Source organism: Erpetoichthys calabaricus, chromosome 7 (assembly GCF_900747795.2).
Source record: "Erpetoichthys calabaricus chromosome 7, fErpCal1.3, whole genome shotgun sequence".
NCBI lineage: Eukaryota > Metazoa > Chordata > Cladistia > Polypteriformes > Polypteridae > Erpetoichthys > Erpetoichthys calabaricus.
Genome location: NC_041400.2, coordinates 14,579,375 through 14,603,136, shown reverse-complemented (window position 1 = coordinate 14,603,136; position 23,762 = coordinate 14,579,375).

Below are 23,762 nucleotides of genomic sequence, written 5' to 3'. Positions count from 1 at the left end.
CTGGTACAGCGGGTTGCCGCACCCACCACACGACGAAACAACTCGGGATCCCAGTTGGCAACCCCTCAGGCAGACACGCAGTCCAGTCCCACCCTCTAGAAATGACCTTCTATCTGCTACAGTCAGGTGTTACATGGGCGACCCCTTGGCCTGGTCCAGCCACTCGGGTCCCCAACAATGAGGGTCCAATGAGTCAGATCACCTTCAGGGAATCGTGCCATATGGCCATAGTACCGTAACTGACACTCCCTCACAATGCAGGTAATGTGCCTCATTCGGGACTCCATGAGCAACCGCTCAATCGACACAAAGTCAAACTAACGGTACCCAAGGATTCTCCAGAGAGACACAGTGCAGTCTTCATCTCAGGTCACTGGATGGCATCCATGTCTCACAACCATATAGCAAGACAGGAACCACCAGGACTCTAAAGACTTGGACCTTCATCCTTTTGCAGAGATATCAGGAGCGCTACACACCCCTTTCCAGTGACCTCATGACCCCCCCATGCTCTCCCAATCCATCTACTGACTTCATAGGAAGAGTCACCAGAGACATGAATGTCACTGCCAAGGTAAGTAAACCTCTCAACGAGGTCGACACTCACTCCGCAAACAGACACACTGCTGATGGCCATGCCCAAGAGGTCATTAAGGGCCTGGCTCTTGGTTTTTATCAGGACACTCACAAGCCCAGACACTCAGACTCCTCACTCAGTCTCTCGAGACCCCCGATCAGAGCCTCCATTGACTCCGGTAGAATTCAACAGGAGATAATATTACATAATACGATTTGGATTTGTTATGGGTTACTGAGTGTAGTTTGATGGGCAAAAATGTCACATTTGTCCATTTAAAATGAAATCTTCAGCTCAATAAAGTCTGCAGAATGTGAAGGAGACCGAATACTTTCTGAACCCAGTGTAACTCAACAGGCTGTGGATTTGGGCAGGTGAACTTGAGCACCCAGAGTAAAATCCATGTGGATATGTGGAGAACATTACCAATTTTGTGGAATTTGAACCCAGGAAGCTGGGTCAGAGATGCAACAGGGTTAACAATTCTGACACCCCATGCTTCATTTCTGATGTATAAGAACTACTCTGAGAAAGTCGCATTCCGCTAATGTAAAATACATACAGCTGGTTAAGTGCCCAAGTGCAGGATTACAATGATGTCGTCTTAGGGGGCATCAGCAGATATCTGAACATTACAACAATAATGGCACAAGGCCGGTCATCAGAAGAAAGCATCAAAATTGGCTGTGTCTTGCAGCTATAATTAGTGAAATCAGAAGCAGAAAAAGTACAAGAGGCGAAGTTCACATTGGCACCAAATGTGAGTGAAGTGCCACTTCAGCTTTCAAGATGCCAATTTCCTATCTGTGCTGCCTTTGCATTATCTACTGTGGAGAGCAGGGGAGATAAAGATGAAAAAGTTTTCATGTCCAGAATTATCTGATGCTGCGTGTTTTATGCTAAAGTCTGAAAGAGAAAAAAGAAATCACAACCGCAAGATACAGGAGCAAAAATATTTGTTCAAATGTTTTTTTTCCATTTAGTCTGTGATATTTATTTGCTTTGGCTTTAATTTACCAAACTCTCCCAAAAAATGCACTTTCCACACAAATGCTTCTTTTCTTCTCAATTGCTCTCTTGACTGCTCCTGTTTTTTTATTCTTCTAAAAATTGCATCATTTTAAATTACATGCTGTGGTTGTTCCTTTGCTGACAAGAAGCTGAGAGCAGCATGAAGTGATAGTTATTCTACAAAAGCCAATGTGCACCATCACAACAGAAAAAAAGAAGAAAAATATCACAAAAACAAAAGGAAAAACTGACAAGAAAAACAGAGAGAATGGAGTCCTGACTACAAAACAAAATAATTTGAGAACTAAGGGTCTAAAGACAGAAACTAGAATGGGAATTGTGAGGCCCAAAGAAAATGCATTATGGCCATACTGTTTATGGGGGCTTAAAAAAAATAGTAATGTAAGAAAAACAAGATTTTAATTAAGAAGGCCGAGTGCTTGGCACTACCACCTCATACCTACCTATATAGTATATAGTGCCTTTCATCTATCTATCTATCTATCTATCTATCTATCTATCTATCTATCTATCTATCTATCTATCTATCTATCTATCTATCTATCTATCATATAGTGCCTTTCACATCTATCTATCTATCTATCTATCTATCTATCTATCTATCTATCTATCTATCTATCTATCTATCTATCTATCTATCTATCTATCTATCATATAGTGCCTTTCACATCTATCTATCTATCTATCTATCTATCTATCTATCTATCTATCTATCTATCATATAGTGCCTTTCACATCTATCTATCTATCTATCTATCTATCTATCTATCTATCTATCTATCTATCTATCTATCTATCTATCGAGTGGGGGTCCCTCGTGTACTCTGGTATTCACCTTTTGTTCAATGCACAGATGTCATGATTTATGATTTTGTTAATTTATTAATCCTTTCCATTATTTATGTCTCTTTCAGGGTTTTGTTTACCGTGTGGAATTAATTTCTTTGGCTATTTTATTTTTATTCCTCTTTTATTAAAAGTTTATTTTTTTTGTTTTCATTATATCACAACAATGGGCACTGCCATTTTCAGAATTTATGCTTCTGTTTGCTATGGCATCTCCTATGTGAGACTCCAGCAGAGTGCGATATTTGATGTCATAATGTGCGGCTGTATTTAAGTCGGCACATACTGTATACACCTACTTTATGAAAGTTTGGATAAACAGAAGCATTGTTATTACTATTAATTTCTGTTCCTGTACTTGCTGTTTTTTTTTTTTTTTTGATACTTCGATTCATGTTTTTAAACTTTCATTTTGGGTTTGTGATTTAGAGTGGTGAAAGATTGACTGGACGGCTTGGTTCTTGAACCCAGCTCGTTAGTTTGACTGTGGCTCTGTCTGTCCAGTCCTTTTCATAAAATCTCTGCCCATTCTCAATCATAAAGAACAAAAGAGGTACTCGGGAATAAACTGGTCATCTTATTCCATTTTATAGCAGAGCGTATGGTTAATATTTTCACCTTTTCAACTCACACATCTCATGTAATAGTCTGGAAAATCTGAATAGGAGTGCAGTGAATTCTTAGAAAGTTGAAAAGAAAAGCAGGATTTAATGTTTGTTGCATTTGTTGGCTTGTGAAGTTTTTGATCCCCAGGGGAAAATAACGTTGAGCTTTGTGATAATGATTCTATAACATTTTCTGTGTGTTTTGAGAAACTGAACAATGTTTGTGTTCTCTGCTGATGAAGGTGAAAGTGAGAAGGGACAAAGAGAGTGGCAGCCTTTTATTTAGTCTCCTCAGGAGTCACTGGGAGGCCAATAAGTAAGGAAGACATAGTCCTTGTTCCAGTCACGGAAAAAAAATGTAGCGGTTGGACTAGAGAAAGCTGCCTGCCATAACCAGTCATTCTCCCTTTACAATATGTGGCAGTGATCCTATGGTGAAGCTCCATTTTGGAACCGTGCAGGGCTGAATGGGACTTGTACTTTGGGATGGCAGGCCTGTGGACGACTGCCTTCCAGTTTATTGTTGTGATGCCACCTGACCTGGAATTGCTCCCTGGGTGCAACATTCTGGCACCAGAATTACTCCCAGGTCTAACACAAAAGAAGCCACAACTCCTTGCCTTGCTGACTCACAGTCGGGAGGGGAATCGGGCAAAGCTCACTTGGAAGGAATGGAGGAGAAAAGAGAAAGAATTGCTAAAAGAAGAAGGGAAATGAATTGTATTTATTGTTTTGGGACCAAACCCCTGTTTACTAGGAACTTTTGTTAAATTGAAATATTTTACGTGAACCCTGGATTGTGCGTTGGCAGATGTGTTGGGGCTTGGTGATGCCCCCAGTGGCCATGATATATATTTATTACTAAAGAAAAGACACCATCTGTGGTATAGCGGGTCCACGGCTTCGAAAGAATGGCCGGTTTTTATTAAATAATCTGTTGTCTGTGGCAGTCTCCGTGGGCACACTCGCGCAGCTGCAGGAAGTTGGTGAGGTAATTAGAGCGAGTCACACCGGCATGTGAGGGTGCGATCTTTCTTAAATAGTTCATCGGCTTCCCACAGTTCATGATTGAGACGCTGCGTCCACAGAGCCGTATAAGTACCAGCCGGCACAGGAATGGGGAAAAATAAATAGAAGGGAAAGAGAAAGGCATGTAGAGCTAGAGTGTGGCATTGGGGCAAAGAGAGAGAGAACGAGCCAACCGGCTAGAGAAAGAGAAGGCAGCGCGGCCAGGGGTCCCACAATGGAGCGAGGGAATGGCGCTGTAGGGACAGATCGTATCCACTGATTGTGCTTAGGAGTAAGTGCAATTGAGGTGACGTCCTCCCCAGGTTTCCGAGGGATTACTACGTGAGCAATAAAGAGGACGAGAGGACAACCAACCCGAGCATTCTGGCAGACGCTGACGGAGGCAGCCAAGACAGGAGTCGGGATTGGGAGGACCACGGCTGCTGAAGTCCTCCGCCAGCTAAGTGAGTGATGGGTGAGCTGGGGAAGACTTGGAAGGAGTTGGTCTCGTCTCGCTTGACCCAGTGACAGGTGGTGTTTATTCTCGTTTTTAGCCTAGTTTTAATCACTTGGATTTTTTTTTACTGTTTTTTTTGGGTTATATTATTTATGGAACTATGGGGCACTGCATGTTTATGTTTTAATAAAAGCAGTTTTGCACTTGCCACCATCCCGTTGGTGGCAGTTCAAGACTTTCCCAAAACTGGAGAAGTGAGCATGGAGCTGGACTCACACCTTCATGCCATCTGGGAATTATCACCTGGGACTACATGAAGATTATAACCAACCTTTGGTGTTTGATTCTTTGTATTGCTTATATTTGCGGTCATTGATTTTGATAGAAATAAATATAATATTTAACTGAAAGCTTCAATCAAGCATCTCTTAATCCACTAAGGGCACAAAGGACCATCTTGTGAAGCCCTCTATTGACAGCAAACTATGTTGAGGTGACGGTTTGGAAGTAAAATCAGCCCCAGTGCCATAGAGGTCCTTAGGGTTGAATATGCAGGGTCCAACACACTGAGACAGGTAGAAGGGTACAGGTAAGTAACAGTTGTGGTTTTGACATCTCTTTCTGTTCCCCTTTAAGACAAGAACCTAAGTGGCTATACTGGTATCTTTCACATTAAGCATATGTCAATGTTGACCTGATAACACAACAGAAAACAGAACATGGTCATGCCACCCTAAGAAGCTATGGTCGTGGCCAAAAGTTTTGAGAATGACACAAGTATGAATTTTCACAAAGTTTACTGCCTCTGTTTTTATGATGGCAATTTGCATCTACTCCAAAATGTTATGAAAAGTGATCAGATGAATTGCAAAGTCCTTCTTTGTCAAGAAAATGAACTTAATCCCAAAAAACGCATTTCCACAGCTGTTGTGAAGAAGGCTTCAGGGTGCACAAGAAAGTCCAGCAAGTGCCAGGGCGTCTCCTAAAGGTGATTCAGCTGCGGGCACTACCAGTGCAGAGCTTGCTCAGGAATGGTAGCAGGCAGGTGCAACTTTTGGAGGACGGCCTGGTGGGTGTCAAGAAGGGCAGCAAAGAAGCCAAGAAAAACATCTGGGACAGACTGATTTTCTAGGATTGGACTGCTGGGGACTGCTGGGGGAAAGCCATTGTTTCTGATGAATCTCCTTTCTGATTGTTTGGAGGGCATCTGGAAAAAAGGAAAGGTGAGTGGCTCTACCATCAGTCATGTGTCATGCCAACAGTAAAGCATCCTGAGACCATTCATGTGTGGGGTTGCTTCTCAGCCAAGGCAGTGGGCTCACTCACAATTGTGCCTAAGAACACAGCCATGAATAAAGAATGGGACCAAAACATCCTTCGAGAGGAACTTCTTCCAACCATCCAAGAACAGTTTGGTGACCCACAATGCCTTTTCCAGCATGATGGAGCACTATGTCATAAACCAAAAGTGATAACTAAGTGGCTCAGGGAACAAAACATCGCAATTTTGGGTCCATGGCCAGGAAACTCCCCAGACCTTAATCTCATCGAGACCTTGTGGTCAATCCTTAAGAAGCGGGTGGACAAACAAAAACCCACCAATTCTGATAAATTACAAGCATTGATGATGCAAGAATGGGCTGCCATCAGTCAGGATTTGGCCCAGAAGTTGATTGCCAGCACACCAGGGTGAATTGCAGAGGTCTTGAAAAACTGCATGTATGGACTCTGCATAAACTTCATGTCATTGTCAATAAAAGCCTTTGAAACTTATGAAGTGCTTATAATTCTACTTTAGTATACCATAAAGACATCTGACAAAAAGTTCTAAAAACACTGAAGCAGCAAACTTTATGAAAACCAACACTTGGGTCATTCTGAAAAATTTTGGCCACAACTGTAACTTCTCATTCCACGATGGGACCCAGCTGGGCTGGCGAGACTCCTAGGGACTTCGGATGCCTTCTAAGGCAGGAACGTCTTGAGACACTAGGGGTCCCCCGCTAAATAAACAGAAGAGCACGGAGTTCTTCATCCTTTCCACCATGGTTTTTCTTGTGCGGTCAGATCATGGCAGGGTGAACTGTGAACACTGTGTATCGGGCACAAGCAGAAGCAGTAAAGGAATGTTTAAATTATTTTTCTGTAAAGAAACTTGAGGGACAATTCTTCTTTTTCTTTCGGCTTTTCCTGTTAGGGGTCACCACAGCGGATCATCTTGTTCCGTATCTTTCTGTCCTCGTCATCTTGTTCTGTCACACCCATCACTTGCATGTCTTCTCTCACCACATCCATAAACCTTCTCTTAGGCCTTCCTCTTCTCCTCTTGCCTGGCAGCTCTATCCTTAACATCCTTCTCCCAGTATACTCGGCATCTCTCCTCTGCACATGTCCAAACCAACGTAATCTCGCCTCTCTGACTTTGTCTCCCAACTGTCCAACTAAAGCAAAACTGAGGAACAATGAAAGTACAAAAAGACTTTTACATCCAATTTTTTCATAATGTCTCCAACTCAGTTTGGAAAATACTGCAAACCTTATTGGCTGCGTTTTATTTATAGTATTCCAAAATTTAATGTACGGCTATTAACTGTTGCTTAGAAACAGATTGTAGATAATGAGAGCCTTTCTTGACTCTGTCTCAGTATATCATATTTTTAGGAGGCAGAGACAACCTGTGTTGGTTCCAGTCATTTTATCTACTGTTGGCAGTGATAATGGAGCACATTAACTGTTAACATAATTCAGCCCTCACATCATCCACCAACTGTGCTGCGCTCACTACAGAAGTACAAACAAATAAAGACTTGGCCATTAAAGTAATGAAATAAAAAGGAGAATAGGGCTTAGGGGAAAGCAGAGGTGACTTCGTTAATGAGCTCTCAATCATAATTTGCTCATCATCATATTTTAAAAACAGTGCCTGATCACAATTGAAAGGAAAACTCATTTTACAAAGAAGCCAAACCCATTCGGTGATTCTCAATGCAAAAAGAAACTTCTATCCCATTCTCAAACCCAGGACAGCGGAAACCAAGAGTTTAGGAGGCCATTCATCCATTGCAGGGCACACTCATACTTACAGTGTATGGACACTTGATCATCATACCCCTATGAACTTGTTGAACATTCCATTTCCAAACCATGGGTGATAATATGGAGTTCACCAACCCTTTGCAAATTTTCTACCCTCAGCCATCAGGCTCTATAATGAGTCACTCCTCAGCTGAAGTGGTCTAGTGCCCCCTGTGCTAAATGGCACTGAGCTAGTCTAGCAGACATGACACCATTTGCTGTTTATACTGTGCCAATGACTGACATCCTGTACTGTGGAACTGGAACTGATAAATATGTGCAATTTTAATCGCACAACTTGCTAATCTACTGCGGTATATCGGGGCCGTACAGTTCCCCAAACCCAGACACAGTGACACACACTTTATTTCTTTATTCCATTTTGTGGAAAACGTCTTCCCCGTTCCCCATAAATATAACACAGTCCCAGCCACACTGCTCAGTCCCTTCTCTCCCTCCCTCCATTTCTCTTCTCTCCCACCTCCACTCCTCTCCCAGCAAGCTTTGTCTTCCTCCTCCCGACTCTGGCTCCTCAAACGGGGTGAGACGGCCCTCTTTTATAGTGCACCCGGAAGTGCTCCAGATGCTCTCAGATCCTCTTCCAGGTGTGGTGGGAAGTGCTGCAGTCCAGAGCTCTGGAACTGTCCAAGCACCCCCTGACGATGGCCACGGGCCCCAGTAGTGCTGAGATGCTAAGCTCCAAATCTGTGGCCCCGATAAAATCCAGATGGGTTGCCCTCTTGTGTTCCGGGGGAAGTATTGCTCTGGATATCTCCTCTCCCCTGGTCCTTCCATCTGTGGAAACTGGCTCGGACACAGACAGGCAGACACGCTCATGTCACCCAACACACATATATTTACAATACCTATTATTTACAAATGTCCATAAGTGCCACAAACCCCAATCTTCCCCAAAGTCCAGGCCAACCATTCTGCCTCTTCGGACCGCCTCCTTCTCTCTTTCTAGCAACTTGTCCTGCTTCCACCCGACTTCAGCCTCAAATGAAGGGAGGCGGCCCCTTTTATCCATACGCAGATGTGTTCCATGTGTGCACCGGCAATCCCGCGGACACGCCCCAGTGTGGCGGAAATGCCAGCTGTCCTCCCAGAAGCACTCCGGGTGTTCCTTCTCTTCTTCCCCCCAGCACTTCCTGGTGTGGCGGAAGTACTGGGGTCCAGGGTCCTTCAGGCAGGGGGACGCCCCCTGGCGGTGACCACGGGCCCCTACAGGGTTGGGCTTCCAAGCCCTGTACCCATGGCCCCCAATACAACCAGGGCGGACGCCCCCTCACGGTCTGGAGGAGGAATGAGCCCTCCTCCTGTCTTCCTGGGTTTCCCGACACACATTGTAGGGGTGCCCCATCCGCCCGCCACACTACTTACAGATACCGTATCATACTCGCAATTAAGTTCTCCCACGGTACTTGATTTTATCATAGAATTTCCTGTATTTTATAATGTCGGTCATATAAGTCAAATGCAGAAAACTCACACCATTAGTCTAAGAGATTATGATATGCTAACGACCACCAGAGAGAGTAACCACGGAGCACACGGCCTTTTTCCTATGTATTGTGCCTATAAGACCACATGGTGATACCCGAACTATTCCGAAGTGACGTTTGCACTGATTTGTGTATTTTGTATCTCACAGCCTCATTTATCGTGAGAGTATCCCTTATCTATGGTGGAACATTCGATCATAAGAAAATATGAAGCTGGTTTTAAATTAAAAATAGTGAAAGAAATTGGTAACTGCACTGCTGCAACAAAATTTGATGTGTCTGAGAAACTGATGAGAGATTGGAGGAGGCAGGAAGATGTAAAAAAAAATGAAGTGTTGTATTTTTGAACAGGCGTATTAGTCGGGGTCTGATTTTATGATGGATTTGTCGGGTTTCCAGACCCGACTTATACGTGAGCATATACAGTAATTGTTGTTATATGTTGACACACACGTGTGCTTGACTAAGTATATGGTAACGCTGGACCAAGGGTTGACAGGGTGTACTAATCCCTCTCTTCTTTCCTCTGCAGAAGAAGCAAAATCCACCTAATGTCACTTCTGGTCCCTCCACAGAGGTCACTTCCAGTTCTGCCTCCAGAGACCTCCCGTCCACTCCCAAGCCTCTCATGACTTCCACTTCCAGCTCCAGAGATCCACCTTTTCCTCCCTACCCTTTATAAAATCGCCATATTCCTGTTAGTTAACATTCAACATGTGTTAGACTCAGTCCTAAGAGATTACTCTGTTGTGTTGCCGCCTCCTCTTGTTTCAAGTATTACAGGTGGATCACCAAATCTTTTTTGTGTTTTCTTGTCATTCTTACAGTGTGTACTTATACTTTCTTAGCATACCTAAGATTATTATATTATCTTGCTATATTTGGGTATTTTTTGTCTACTGTTGTAACCCTGCGGTTTCCTTTGGGACTAATAAAGTTTCTATCTATTGTGAAGGACGCTGCCTGGGAACCTTACCTGACTAGGATGCCCCCAGTCTGGAAGGATAGGGCGAGACAGCTTGCACAATGCTTTGTCTTCCCCAAGGTGCTACATGGGCATCCCCCCAGGCTACAGTATTGCCATGCATTCCCACAGGGCATCTTAGGAACTGGAGTCTGCTGACTCAGCCTTGCTGTGTTCCTTGAGTATATTTATGCATTTTTTGTCTGCTGTTGTAACCCTGCGACTTTCTTTGGAATTAATAGTTTCTATCTATCGTGAAGAATGCTGTCTGGGAACCTTAGCTTGCCAGGATATCCTCAGTCTGGAAGGACAGGGCGAGACAGCTTGAACAATGCTTTGTCTACCCCAAGGTGATAGATGGCAGCCCCTCCCAGACTATGGCATTGGCATGCATTCCCACAGAGCATCTTGGGAATTGGAGTTTGCCAATTCAGCCCTGTTGGATTCCATATTTGTGCATTTTGTGTCTGCTGTTGTAACCCTGCGATTTCCTTTTGGGACTAGTAAAGATTCTATATATTGTAAAGAATGCTGCCTGGGAACTTTACCTGGCTAGGATACCCCCATCCCGGAAGGACAGCGGGGGATAGCTTGCACAAGGCTTTCACTCTCCCAAGGCGTTAGATGGCAGATGCCCGGGCTACAGCATAGCCAACGATTCCCACAGGGCATCTTGGAATTGGAGTTTGCCTACTCAGCCCTTGTTGGGTTCTGTGGGTGCCACCAGGGGGTGCTGAAGGGACTAGCAAGCCTTACTTGCTCAGGCTCCACAGCTTCGGGACACCAGAAGTACTTACATGATAGGAACTGCATGCCTGCAGTTATCTACAGAAATTGGTTTATTTGGACTTTGGAAATTAATTGTTACAACATAAGAGTAAACATTAAAAACACTCAATGGAGAAATAAGGGGACAAATGTTTGTCATGTACAAAATGATGATGACTTTCAAGGGGATTGAATACTTTTACATGCCCCTGTATATTTTATATAAAAAACTATTTTCAAATGTATGTTGCTTTCACTATTTACTTTTGCAGTTATATTTCGGAAATTAACGTGTTCATCTCATATCACTCAGAAGAGCTGACAAGCAGCCAACAAAAGGACGTTTTTTTTTTTTTGATTTCAAGAAAGCCCTCTCGTTTTCATTTTGTTAAAAATAACAAGATGACTTTCTTAGAACTGGCTGCTTCTCCTATAATGAAATCTCAAAACTCGCCATTTTTCTCAGTGTTGATTCCCTCAGGAGGGCACAGTTTTCCGAGCAGGATTCTGAACTGGATCTCTTGAAGTAATTAACTGCCTGTCTTCTTCTCGTCTTGTGTGTCTACTATGCGTTACGCTCCAAAGACCTCCACCCTTTCATGTCCAAATAGTTGGTTTTCTTGTGCTGAGTCCTTCTTTGGCAAGGAGTCATTTGGGATTAGCTACTCAGTGGTTCTTATTCTTATATTCTTACATTTACTGCACTCAGTGGGCACTTAATTACATCCATATAGCTATTACTTTGTAGGACCCTCTTTGGCCTCCCATGTACCTTGAGGGCATTGGCTCAGCTAGTTGCTGGAAACACTCTTTAGGCATTTTGATCCACGCTGACTCAAAAAGCATCATGCAGAATGCGGATTTGTAGGTCACTCATTTATGCTTCAAGACCACACCAAGATGTTCTATGGGACTGAGATCCGGGTCTTGTTCAGACCACTGGGGTAAACTGTTGTCACCTTTGTGTTTGTGGAACCCACTTTGTTACATTTGAAAATGGGTAGACTGCAGCCATAAAGGAAATTACAGTATATGGTGAAGTGGGAAACCTTATGCAAAATGTTTTAGTCTGTTAAGCTTTGCAGTCATATTGCCTTTTGTCTAACAGTTCTAAGTAGGATGAAATAATAATAATAATAATAATAATAATAATAATAATAATAATAAATTGTATTTATATAGTGCTTTCCTCGTGCTCAAAGAGCCTTACATAGTGAGTGAGGAGCCACTTCAATCACCACCGATATGTAGAACCCAATGGTATGATGCAAAGGCAGCCATTTTTATGCCAGTTTGCTCACCACACATGAGCTGTTAGGACATAAAGGGGTGAGAGAGAGACGGGGTTGATTATGGGGCCAGAATAGATGAGGCTATAATGGACAATTTGGAAAGGACATTAGGGTACATACACCCAACTCCCTTTGAATGATGCCCAGGGATCTAGTTGATATACGATTAAAAGTTTAGGTCAAAGTCAATGATTACCCCTAAATTCATTACCTCCACTTGACTTTTAAACCCAAGGGATCCCTTGCTATTTCCATATATGCCAATACCTGAGATTTCTGTTTTAGTTTGAGAAAGTTACTACCCATTGTGGCGGATGGCTGGGACCCATGCCCAGCCGGGATGTCCCTTTGTCACTGGAACTGGGGAAGCAGCCATGGGATGCACACTACGTCCCCCTGAATGCATGGTGGCAGCCCTCCTGGGTTACATTTGGGCCACAGGCATGGGACTTCAGGGATCAGCCCTGTTGGGCTCCGTGGCCACCACCGGGAGGAGCTGCACAGCTTAATGCAGCTCCCATTGATCACAATATTCTTAGAAATCGTCTTAGTCAATTGGTGGGCCTCTCTGGCAGTGTCTTAAATTGGTTTGAGTCCTACCTGGCAGGTAGAAAATTCTTTGTTAGTTGTGGGAATTATACTTCAAAGACACATGATATTCTATATGGTGTTCCACACAAGGGTCTCTCCTGGGTCCGCTGCTCTTTTCGATTTACATGCTTCCGTTGGGTCAGATCATCTCGGGGCATAACGTGAGCTACCACAGCTATGCTGACGACTCCCAACTGTATTTATCAATAGCGCTTGATGACCCCGACTCTCTTGGTTCACTGACACAATGTCTGTGTTGTGTTTCGGAATGGAGGAGTAGTAATTTTATCAAACTAAATAAAGAGAAAACAGAAATGTTAGTGATTGGCAATAATGGATATAATGAGGTTATCAGAAATACACTTGATGCATTAGGATTAAAAGTCAAGATGGAGGTAAAGAATTTAGGGGTAACTATTAACTCTGACCTGAATTTTAAATTGTTTATTAATTAGATTACTAGGACAGCAATTTTTCACTTAAGAAATATAGTAAAAGTTAGACCTCTTATAACATTGCAAGATGCTGAGAAATCAGTTCACGCTTTTGTTTTCAATCAATTAGATTACTATAACACACTCCTCTTAGGACCACCCAAAAAAGACATCAATCGATTACAACGAGTGCAGAATGCTGCTGCTAGAATCCTAACTAGGAAAAGAAAATCCGAACACATTTCTCCAGTTTTGATGTCACTACATTGGTTACCTGTGTCATTCAGAATTGACTTTAAAATACTGCTTATGGTTTACAATACAGTTTATTTTTGCATAGCCCAAAATCACACAGGAAGGGCTGCAATGGGCTTTAACAGGTCCTGCCTCTTGAGAGTCCGACTCTCAAAGAAGACAAGGAAAAACTCCCCAAAAAAAAACCTAGTAGGGAAAAAATGGAAGAAACCTTGGGAAAGGCAGTTCAAAGAGAGACCCCTTTCTAGGTAGGTTGGGCGTGCAGTGGGTGTCAAAAGAAGGGGGTCAATACAATACAATACACAGAACAAAACAAATCCTCAAAAAATAAATAAAATTTTTTTTAGAAGTATTGAGCAGAATTTAACAGTTGATGATATCACATAATAAGATTTAGATAATTTTAGACTCCTGGAGACCTCATCCATCAGGCTGCCTCCCCCATTTGGCCATTCCACGGCTGAAACAGTGTTGGGCCAGCCAATCCGAAGAAAGGACCCCTCTTTCCCATGATTCCTGCGATCCTCCATCAGGGATGACTTTACCTTAGGCAGGCAAAACAACTTGGCAGGTGGGCTGTGGCCCCAAGTGCCACATTTGAGTACCGAGAAGAGACACAGAATAGGTGAGGGTTAGTATCCAATTCTAACTATCAGGTTACTTATGTTTTAGTGCTAATGACTAACAACAGAGATGCAGTCTGTACAGTTAATCAGCAGCTCTAGTCAGGATATGCTAAACTGAAGTAGTGAGTCTTCAGCCGGGATTTAAAAGCTGAGACCAAAGGGGCATCTCTTATAGTAGCAGGCAGACCATTCTACAGTTTAAGGGCCCTGTAACTAAAAGCTCGACCTCCCATTGTTATTTTATCAATCCTTGGAACCATAAGCAGGACCAGCATCTTGAGATCTTAATGTGCGCTCTGGTTTGTAAGTCATGATAAGTTCAGACAAGTAAGCTGGACCTCGGCCATTTAATGCTTTATATGTTAAAAGAAGGATTTTGAAATCTGCCCTAAACTTAACCGGGAGCCAGTGTAAGGATTTAAGAACTGGAGTTATGTGTTCATATTTTCTTGTTCTTGTAATAATTCTTGCAGCCGCATTTTGTATTAACTGGAGGCTGTATAAAGAACAGTTTGAACATCCACTGAACACTGCATTGCAGGAGTCAATCCTACTAGAGATAAATGCATGAATTAATTTCTCAGAATCCTGTTTATTTAGAAAGCGCCTTAATTCCCTAACATTTTTAAGATGGAAGAAACATGTATGGAGGTTTACAAAGCTTTAAATCATCTCGCTTCATCTTATATTTCAGAATGTCTTACACCTTACACTCCAAATCGTAACCTTAGATCATCAAATGAATGTCTGCTTACAATTCCAAGAACTAAAATTAAAAGAAGTGGTGAGGCGGCCTTCTGCTGTTAGGCACCTAAAATCTGAAATAGCTGACCGATAGAAATTCACCAGGCTAATACAGTGGAGCACTTTAAAAAACTGCTAAAAACTCATTACTTTAACATGGCTTTCTCATAGCTTTGTCTTAGTTTAATCCTGATGCTCTGTTATTATTCATGGTGACTCCAAAATCCGTACTAACCCCTACTTTCTCTTCTATTCTTTTTTGGGTTTTCTGTGCTGTTGATCTGCGCCCCTGCCACCTGCCAACCAAGTGCTTTTTCCACACCATCCATTTGGAAATACTGCTAAGACAATGGATCAGAAAGTCGAGAGCATCAGGGTCATCAGGCACTATAGATAAATAAAGCTGTGTGTCATTTGCAGAGCTGTAGTAGCTCACGTTGTGGCCTAATGGAAGCGTGTAGATTGAAAATAAATGAATTTGAAAATAAGCTGACACCTTTTCTTGGGCTGTTTAGTCAAATTGACACTTTATTTGCAGGTTTCTGTTACTGAATTGCATGCGGCAAACTCTAATCAGCTTGGCTGTGGAAGTGAGCCCTTCATAAGACCTGCTTAGCGGTAGGTGTGCTTCTTGACTTACCAACACCGCTCCTGGAACAATAACAATACAAATATTTTAACCTCAATAAAATAAGTATTTTGCTAGGTTACTCATTACTTTAAAAAGTAAGCAGAGTACGAAATGCACATTACGTTTAGTGCGTTACTCTACTGCTCTCGAGATTGTGCTGCTGAGCTTAACGCTGTACATTCAGCTCACAGACATAAATTTAGCAATTTCTGAAATACTGAGACAAATTATTTCATCCAGGAGAAGGAAAAATGCAATCATCCAAAAATTCTTCTCCCGAAGTGTATTTTGTGGACACTTTTACCCGTGTGCAAAGCAAATACCTACACAGGCTGACAAAGTGTAATGGACATGCGCAGACTACAAAATCCTTAACAGTAGCCTGGTTAAGGGGATACTTGGCCACATAATCGGAGTGCGAGGGTGGAATGGTGGCTCTGAGGCTAAGACTCTGTGCTGGTATCCAGAAGGTTGCCGGTTCGAATCCCCATCACTGCCAAAAGAGATCCTACTCTGCTGGGCCCTTGAGCAAGACCCTTAACCTGTAATTGCTCCAGGGGCACTGTACAATGGCTGACCCTGCGCTCTGAACCCAAGGGGTATGCGAAAACTAACAAATTCCTAATACAAGAAATTGTATAAGGCGAAATAATGAACAAAAAATAAAATAATCGGATTATTCGTGGAGAAATCTACCTCTGTTAATCAGGTTTCTCAGCAGCCAACAACTCGATTTCTCTAACCAGAATAAGGGTTTACATGGCATTTTAGAAATCAGGTTACTGTGACTAATCAGTTATTGAAATGCATGTAAATGCGCTATATGTAACCTCTCAAAAAACAACAAAAGAGCCACAAAAAGGTTTGGGGCATCCTCCCATATACTTGAACCTGGCTGCAAAAAGTTGATAAATTGATAGTATAGTTGTATACAGAATGGAGTCCAAAACAGAACTGCTTGGGTGAGGTAAAGATGGCAGCTTTAAAGCAAGGCAGAGGAAGTGATGTCATAGGGGTCAGGACTGGAAGTGATGTCATCAGGGCCAGGCAGAATTTCCAGTAACTGGTCTGCGGCAGAAAGAGAGAAAGGATTAGCGCACTCCACCACCCCCTGGTCTGGTATGGAGTTACCATCATTTGAGCCCTTTAGCTGCCTCTCATGCACATGTGTGTGACAAACACAATACAAGATGATTTAATTTCACATATACAGACCTTTTTATATTAGATTGATGTGTCATCAGCTATGTGCTAAATATTCTCTTGCATATTCATACATTAGCTAAATATTCTCTTATATATTCATACATTAAAAATTGTGGCCAGTCTTATAATGATTTGGGGTGCCAACCAGGTAGTCCCGTTCAGTCGAAAAGCAAGCAAATAAAACAATGCCCGTCAATGCGGGTAAACTAGCGATGGCCTTGGGGCTCTAAGCAAGATAACATAAAGTTAATGAGGATCTGGGTTCTGACTATGGCAGCTTCGTTCGGTCAAATGATGCTTCCTTCTGGGAATTTGGTGGCTTTATTTTATGGGAGTGGAAGGGGTGGAGTCAAGTGGCTTCATGGGGCGGAGTCAGTTGCCCTTGGGCACGGTTTCGCTGTGCTGCAGGGAGAGAAAGAGAAGATAGTATTATCACAGGTGCCCCCTAATGGTCCGACCCTTCATTACATACCTTAACAGAGCTCATGAGGAGATCCACAGATGCTCATGCATGACAAAAGGCTTTGTATAAAAGCAAAGGATTGTTAGCACACCAGTGATTACAATGCAAGGTGCATGGGGTGGGGGGGCTCTAAAGGTGTCTTTGTTAAATAAATTTCTTATACTTATAGATTGCTGGAGTCTGAAGAACATTTTTATGTATAAGTGTGGAACGTGGATGTGGATTTTTCCTTTACAGTGGTCAGCACTTATGTTTAGTAATTGCTGTGGTAATCAAATTATGCTCATTTAGTGTGAAGAAGCCTACTGTTAACAGAGCAAGATGCAGAGGATAGAAAGAGATGGAAAAAGATGATCCGCTGTGGTGACCCGTAACGGGAACAGTTGAAAGAAGAAGAAGAGTGTGAAGAGGCCTACTATATACTAAGATATTTACCATTCCACCACCAGCACCACTCTGTACCATTCACACAAGGCAGGACAGATCCATGGATACTGTCTACATCAAATTCTGACCCCCATAGGTTGAGGTGCATCAGATCACATGACATTTTTCCAGGCCCCGGTTGGTCAGTTTTGTGATCATGTGCCCACTATTGACTCATCTACAGTGGATTCAGAAAGTATTCAGACCCCTTCACTTTCTGCACACTTTATTGTCTTGTAGAATTCATTTTAATTGGGCACTTTGGTGATTTTGATCTATCAATCCACCCTCCAACTTGTGCTCAGGTGCCTCCTGTTTGCTTTAACTCTCCTTGAGGTGTTTCTAGTTGCAGTTCACCTATGGCAAACTGATTTGACTGGGCATACATTCTAAAGGCATACATGCACATGTACTCCATCTCACTTCTTCTGACTTTCACTCCTCTTCTCTCCAGTACGTACCCCCACCTCATATGGGGTACATCAGGGAAAAGAATGTTGAGGATGGAACAGTCAGGCAAGAGAAAATGAGGTAGGCCAAAGAGGAGGTTTATGTATGTGGTGAGGGAGGACATGAAGGTAGTCGTGGAGCAGAAAATGATGTAAAAGACGGGGATAGATGGAGACGGATGATCCGCTGTGGCGACCCTTAAATGAAAACAGAGGTTTATAAAAGCAAGCACACTTAATGTCAGGACAAAAACCGAGCTGTGCATTCCAAGGAACTTCCTGCTGACCTCTGAGATCAAATTGTAGTGAGGCACAAAAGGAGGTAAAACCACATCTAAAGGTTAGAGTGTTCCCTGGAAAATAAAGGCATCGATAATTGAGAAATGCGAGAAGTCTGGAACCACCAGGACTCTTCCTAGAGTTGGCTGTCCAAACTGAGTGAACCTTGGTCAGGGAAGTGAACAAAAAAACCAATGGTCACTCCAACAGAGCTTCAGAGGTTTTCTGCTGAGATGGGAGAACCTGTCAGAAGGAAGACCATCTCAGCAGACGTTTCTGGTTAGAGTGTCTAACTCCCACTTGGAATTTGCATTTAAAGGACCCTGTCAACAAGAGGAAAAAGATTCTCTAGTGTGATGAGATAAAATTGAACTTTTTGAGCAGAACTGCAAGCACAATGTCTGGTGAAGACCAAGCACTTCTATAGTGAAGCATAGTAGTGGGAGCATCATGGTATGGGGTGCTTCTTAATGACAGGGATAGAAAGACTGGTGTGGATTGAGGGAAGGATGAATGCAACCCAAACCAGAGATGTCCTTGAAGCAAACCTACTCCACGATGCATATGACCTCAGACTAGAGTGATGGTTCACATTTCAGCACGACAATGACCCAGAAGCAGACAGCCAAGGCAACACTGGAGTGACTTTGGGACAAGTCCCTAAGTGTTCCTGAGTGTACCAGAGGGCACCCAGACTTAAACCGCTTAGAACATATCTGAAGAGACCTGAAGATGGCAATTTACAGACACTTCGCATCTAACTGAGCTTAAGAGGATCTGTCAGGATGAATGGTATAAACTGCTCAAATCCAGTTTTGTTAAAGCTTGTGGAGACACAAAGCTGTAAAGGATCTTCTACAAACTACTGGATTAAGGGCCTGAATACTTTTATGAATGAAGAATCTCAGATTTTGATTTTATTAAATTTGTAATCCTTTCTGAAAACATTTTTTCATATTGTCATTATTCGTTTTTGAGTGTAGATCAATGGGCAAAAAATGGTAAACGCATCCATTTTAAATTAAATCTACAATACACGAGAGACTGAGCGAGGAGTATGAGTGACTGGGCTTGCGAGTGTCCTGGATAAAAACCAAGAGCCAGGCTTTTAATGACCTCTTGAGCAAGGCCATCAGCAATTTGTCTGTTTGCAGAGGGAGTGTCGACTGCGTCAAGATGTTTACTTACCTCGGCAGGGGGGGGGGGGTCATGAGGTCACTGGGAAGGGGTGTGTGGCGCTCCCGATATCTATGCAAAAGGTCCAAGTCTTTAGGGTCCTGGTGCTTCCTGTCTTGTTATATTGTTGCAAGACATGGACGCTATCCAGTGACCTGAGACGATGACTGGACTCCTTTGGTACTGTGTCTCTTCTGAGAATCCTTGAGTACTGTTGGTTTGACTTTGTGTTGAATGAGCAGCTGCTCAAGGAGTCCTGAATGAGGCACATTACCTGCATTGTGAGGAAGCGTCAGTTACGGCACTATGGCCAAGTGATGTGATTCCCAGAGGGTGGTCTGGCTCGCAGGATCATCATTTTTGGGGACCCAAGCAGCTGGAACAGGCCAAGGGGATGTCCATGTAACACCCAGCTGTGGCAGATAGAGGGTCATTTCCGAAGGGTGGGATTGGGCCGTTTGTCTGCCAACCAGGTTCCCGGGTTTTTCCGTTGTGTCGTGGGTGCGGCAACGTACTGTACCAGTGCTTGCTCCCCAACCTGACCTGACCTGACAGTAAAGCAAGTCAAAGACTCTGAATACTTTTTGAATTCACTGTATGTGTATGTGGGAAGAAGGAAAATGAGAAAAATAATAATTAAACAATCATTTGTCGTTCAGATAATCTGCAATAAATACATCATATAGCCATAACAAGTTAAAGGCACTCTTTTATTGGGCTGTGTTTTAGGGGGCAGTTCATACCCCCACATATCAGTACTTTCCTTAATTAGATTTATTCACTTATTTTGCTTGCACTAAATCATAGGACACTCACACATGGTCATTAATACACGATTTCCTTAAACTGTCTGCATATGTTATTCAGCAAATTATGGACTTGCTGTCTTCCAGGTAATATGTCTAAATTCCTACAAAAGCCCATCATTATCTTTCCTGGGGGCTCAACTAGCACAGCACTGCTCTTGACTTTATGCCTCTGCATTCTAATGATTTTAATTTACAAGTGACAATAATTGCTTATTTTATTTCTGGATTTTTTTTCTTTGATGATTATGCTTATGCAATGAACTGCTGGCCCATCTAGGATTTCTGACTTGCATAGCATGCTACAAAAAAAAATGGAAACATTTAATTTTCTCTGCATATATTTTATTTACATCACCACAAAGCACGATAAATAAATATCATTTATGTTCACACTCCCATCAAAAGTCCAATTTTGTACAAGGGGAGCGACAACTTGTGTCATACAAACAAATTCCTTATACTGTAAGAATTTGATGTTAGTCTGGTTGTTTATTGCTAATTCTTTTCATCTGTTTTCCAGATCCCTGTTTATGTCTGAATGGCACTTAATCATTAATGGTCCTTGCCAAGCCTTTAAGGAAAGTAAAAATAAGAATGTTATGCTGCGCACGGTTCCAAGCTTTTCATGGGCACTTGACACACATTCCCATAAAATGAAGTTTTATTTCTCCTAACGTCCTGTTCACTTGCATGTTAACCACTCCCCGGTTCCATAGCCTGCTGCCAAGAGCCTCAGATACCCGGCCATTACTCTGCTCTCCTAATTAGTTGATTCAAACAATGTGCTGCTTTTACTACGCAGGAACGTTTGTTCTTGGAGGGTAATAAGAGAGAGGGAGAGACAATAGGAACCACTAGTTTCTTCATACACCAAATGGACATGTCCTCGGTTATGAACCCAGGGGTCTTTAGGTTTTTTCGGGTCTTAGATCATCAGACACCCTCACTCGGGTGAACCAGCTTGGGGTGATAAGTCCGCAGTTTGTGTCCAAGCAGCGTGCTACACCATGGATTACGCTTTTTGGTCCACAACCACCTTGACGCTTTTTCTGCAGAGTCAATGATGTTCTTCTTTCCTGCAACCCTCTAAATGTCAATGTAGAGACCCCTTACAAATCGCCTGTAGCCCTCTTCGATGAACTCGCATCAGACCTTCCACCCGTGCCTTCTCTATTCCTCTACCAGCTCGAGGTATTTTGCCTTCTTGCGCTCAAGGGCCCCCTCTATCCGATCTTCCCAGGGAACATAGAATTCCATCATGATCACTAGCTTTAGACTGGTCAGATGTTAAGACCAAATCTGGCCTGAGTGTCATCCTCATAATGTGTTCCGGAAACTTCTTAGGTCAGCCTTCACCTGCCAGTCCCACACTGAGGCTAGCAAGACAATGGAGGCCCTGAACCCCACCTGCCTTAACAAAGGCAGTTTTGTGCCGTCACACATGTGCCTATGGGAGTCACCCAAAGGGACCAAAAGATGGTAAATCTACGCCAGACTGTGGGGTGCACTAAACCTCCCTCTTTCCTCTCTACAGACCAGACTCAGGAAATTCTGCCTGAATTCAAGAATGTCACTTCCGGTTCCGGTCCCAATGACATCACTTCCCCTGACTGACCTTAAAGTTCCGCCATCTTCCCTACATTAGTCAGTTTTGTGTTGGACTCAAACTTGTATGGAGTTGTACTAAAAAACCTCAACCTTTTGCAGCCAGGGAAAGCACACGGGTGGCTGCCCCAAACCTTTGTTGTGTGTGTCCAGCTGTTTATTTCACAGTGCCTTATTAGGAACTGGTGTTTGCTCTGTTGAATTCCAGTGCAGATGGTATCAGCTACTGCCTTCAACACTTGGTCATGGCGCCAACTATACCTGCCCTCTCCGAAAGGCTTTCAGGCAGCAGCTCAAGATGTGCTCTAAAAAACCTCTTGCCCAGTACAGGCGACATGTCTGGGTATCAGCTAAGACCCCAGCAATGCAGATTGGATGGGTTTGGAAGGACATCAAACTTCAGTTGAGCTGGTTCTGATTTCTAAAGTTCTCCACCGGACAGTTATATGATCCCAATTTATCAATGCTCCCTGCTGGTACATAGCTGCTGCCCTCCTACACCATTCCTCTTCCACCTCGGCATGGATCTCTTCCTGGATCAGTTGACATCTCTCCCCCGGGCTTTATCGTATCGGGTTCTTGCAGTGCTTCCAAACCCAGCTGGTCCAACTGTCACCAAACCTATCAACATGACATGTCTCAGCCTTGCTTTTGCCTGTTCAAATGGCTTCTGTGCCTGCCACTTCCTCCCAGTTTTAACTATAACACTAACTCTGGTGTCAGTTGAGTGTCTATAAAGGACAAGATCAGGCTCAACAGCACCTCATGAAGATCCATGGTATGCCACTAAGGACTACATATACAGTCAATTCAGTAAGCATTCAGACCCCTTCACTTTCTGCACACTATATATATCCTGTTGTAGATTTTATTTTGGATGACAAAATATGCCATTTTTGCCCACCAAATCTATACTCAATAACCCATAATGGCAAAGTGAAAACATGATGTTAGAAAAGTTTGAACATTTATGAAAAGTCAAAAACTGAATCTCCTCATTCATATTTGTGTTCAGATCCTTCGCTGTGGCTCTATAGGTTGTGCACAGGTGCATCCTGTTTGCTTTAATTCTCCTTGAGATGTTTCTACAACTTGATTGGAGTCCTTCTGCGGCAAACTGAATTGACTGGATGGCGTTTGACTACTGCAATGTGGTGTTCACTGGCTATTCAAATTGTACTTTATACAGCTTCCAGTTAATCCAAAATTCTGCTGCAAGAATGATTACAAGAACAAGAAAATACGAACACATAACCCCTGTGCTCAAGTTAAGTTTAGGGCAGATTTCAAAATCCTCCTTTTAACATATAAAGTCTTAAATGGCCAAGGTCCAGCTTGCTTATCTGAACTTATCATGACTTACAAACCAGAGTGCACATTAAGATCTTAAGATGCCAGTCTGCTTATAATTCCAAGGATTAATAAAATAACAGTGGGAGGTCGATCTTTTAGTTACAGGGCCCCTAAACTGTGGAATGGTTTTCCTGCTACTATAAGAGATGCCCCTTCAGTCTCAGCTTTCAAATCCCGGCTGAAGACTCACTACTTCAGTTTAGCACACCCTGACTAGAGCTGCTGATTAGCTGTACAGACTGCATCTCTGTTGTCAGTCATTAGCATTAAAACATAAGTAATATAACAGTTCTAATTTGTTATTAACTCTCACCTATTCTGTTTCTCTTCTTGGTACTCAAATGTGGCACTTGGTGTCATGACCCACGTGCAAAGTTGTCTGCCTGCCTAAGGAAAAGTCATTTCTGATGGAGGATTGCAGGAATTGTGGGGTAGAGGGGTGCTTTCATCATATTGGCTAGCCCAGCGCTGACTCAGCTGTGGAATGGCCAATAGGGGGAGGCAGCTTGATGGCCGAGGTCACCAGGACTCTGAACAAATTCAAATCCTATGATGTGATATCATCTACTGTTGACTTCTGCTCCAT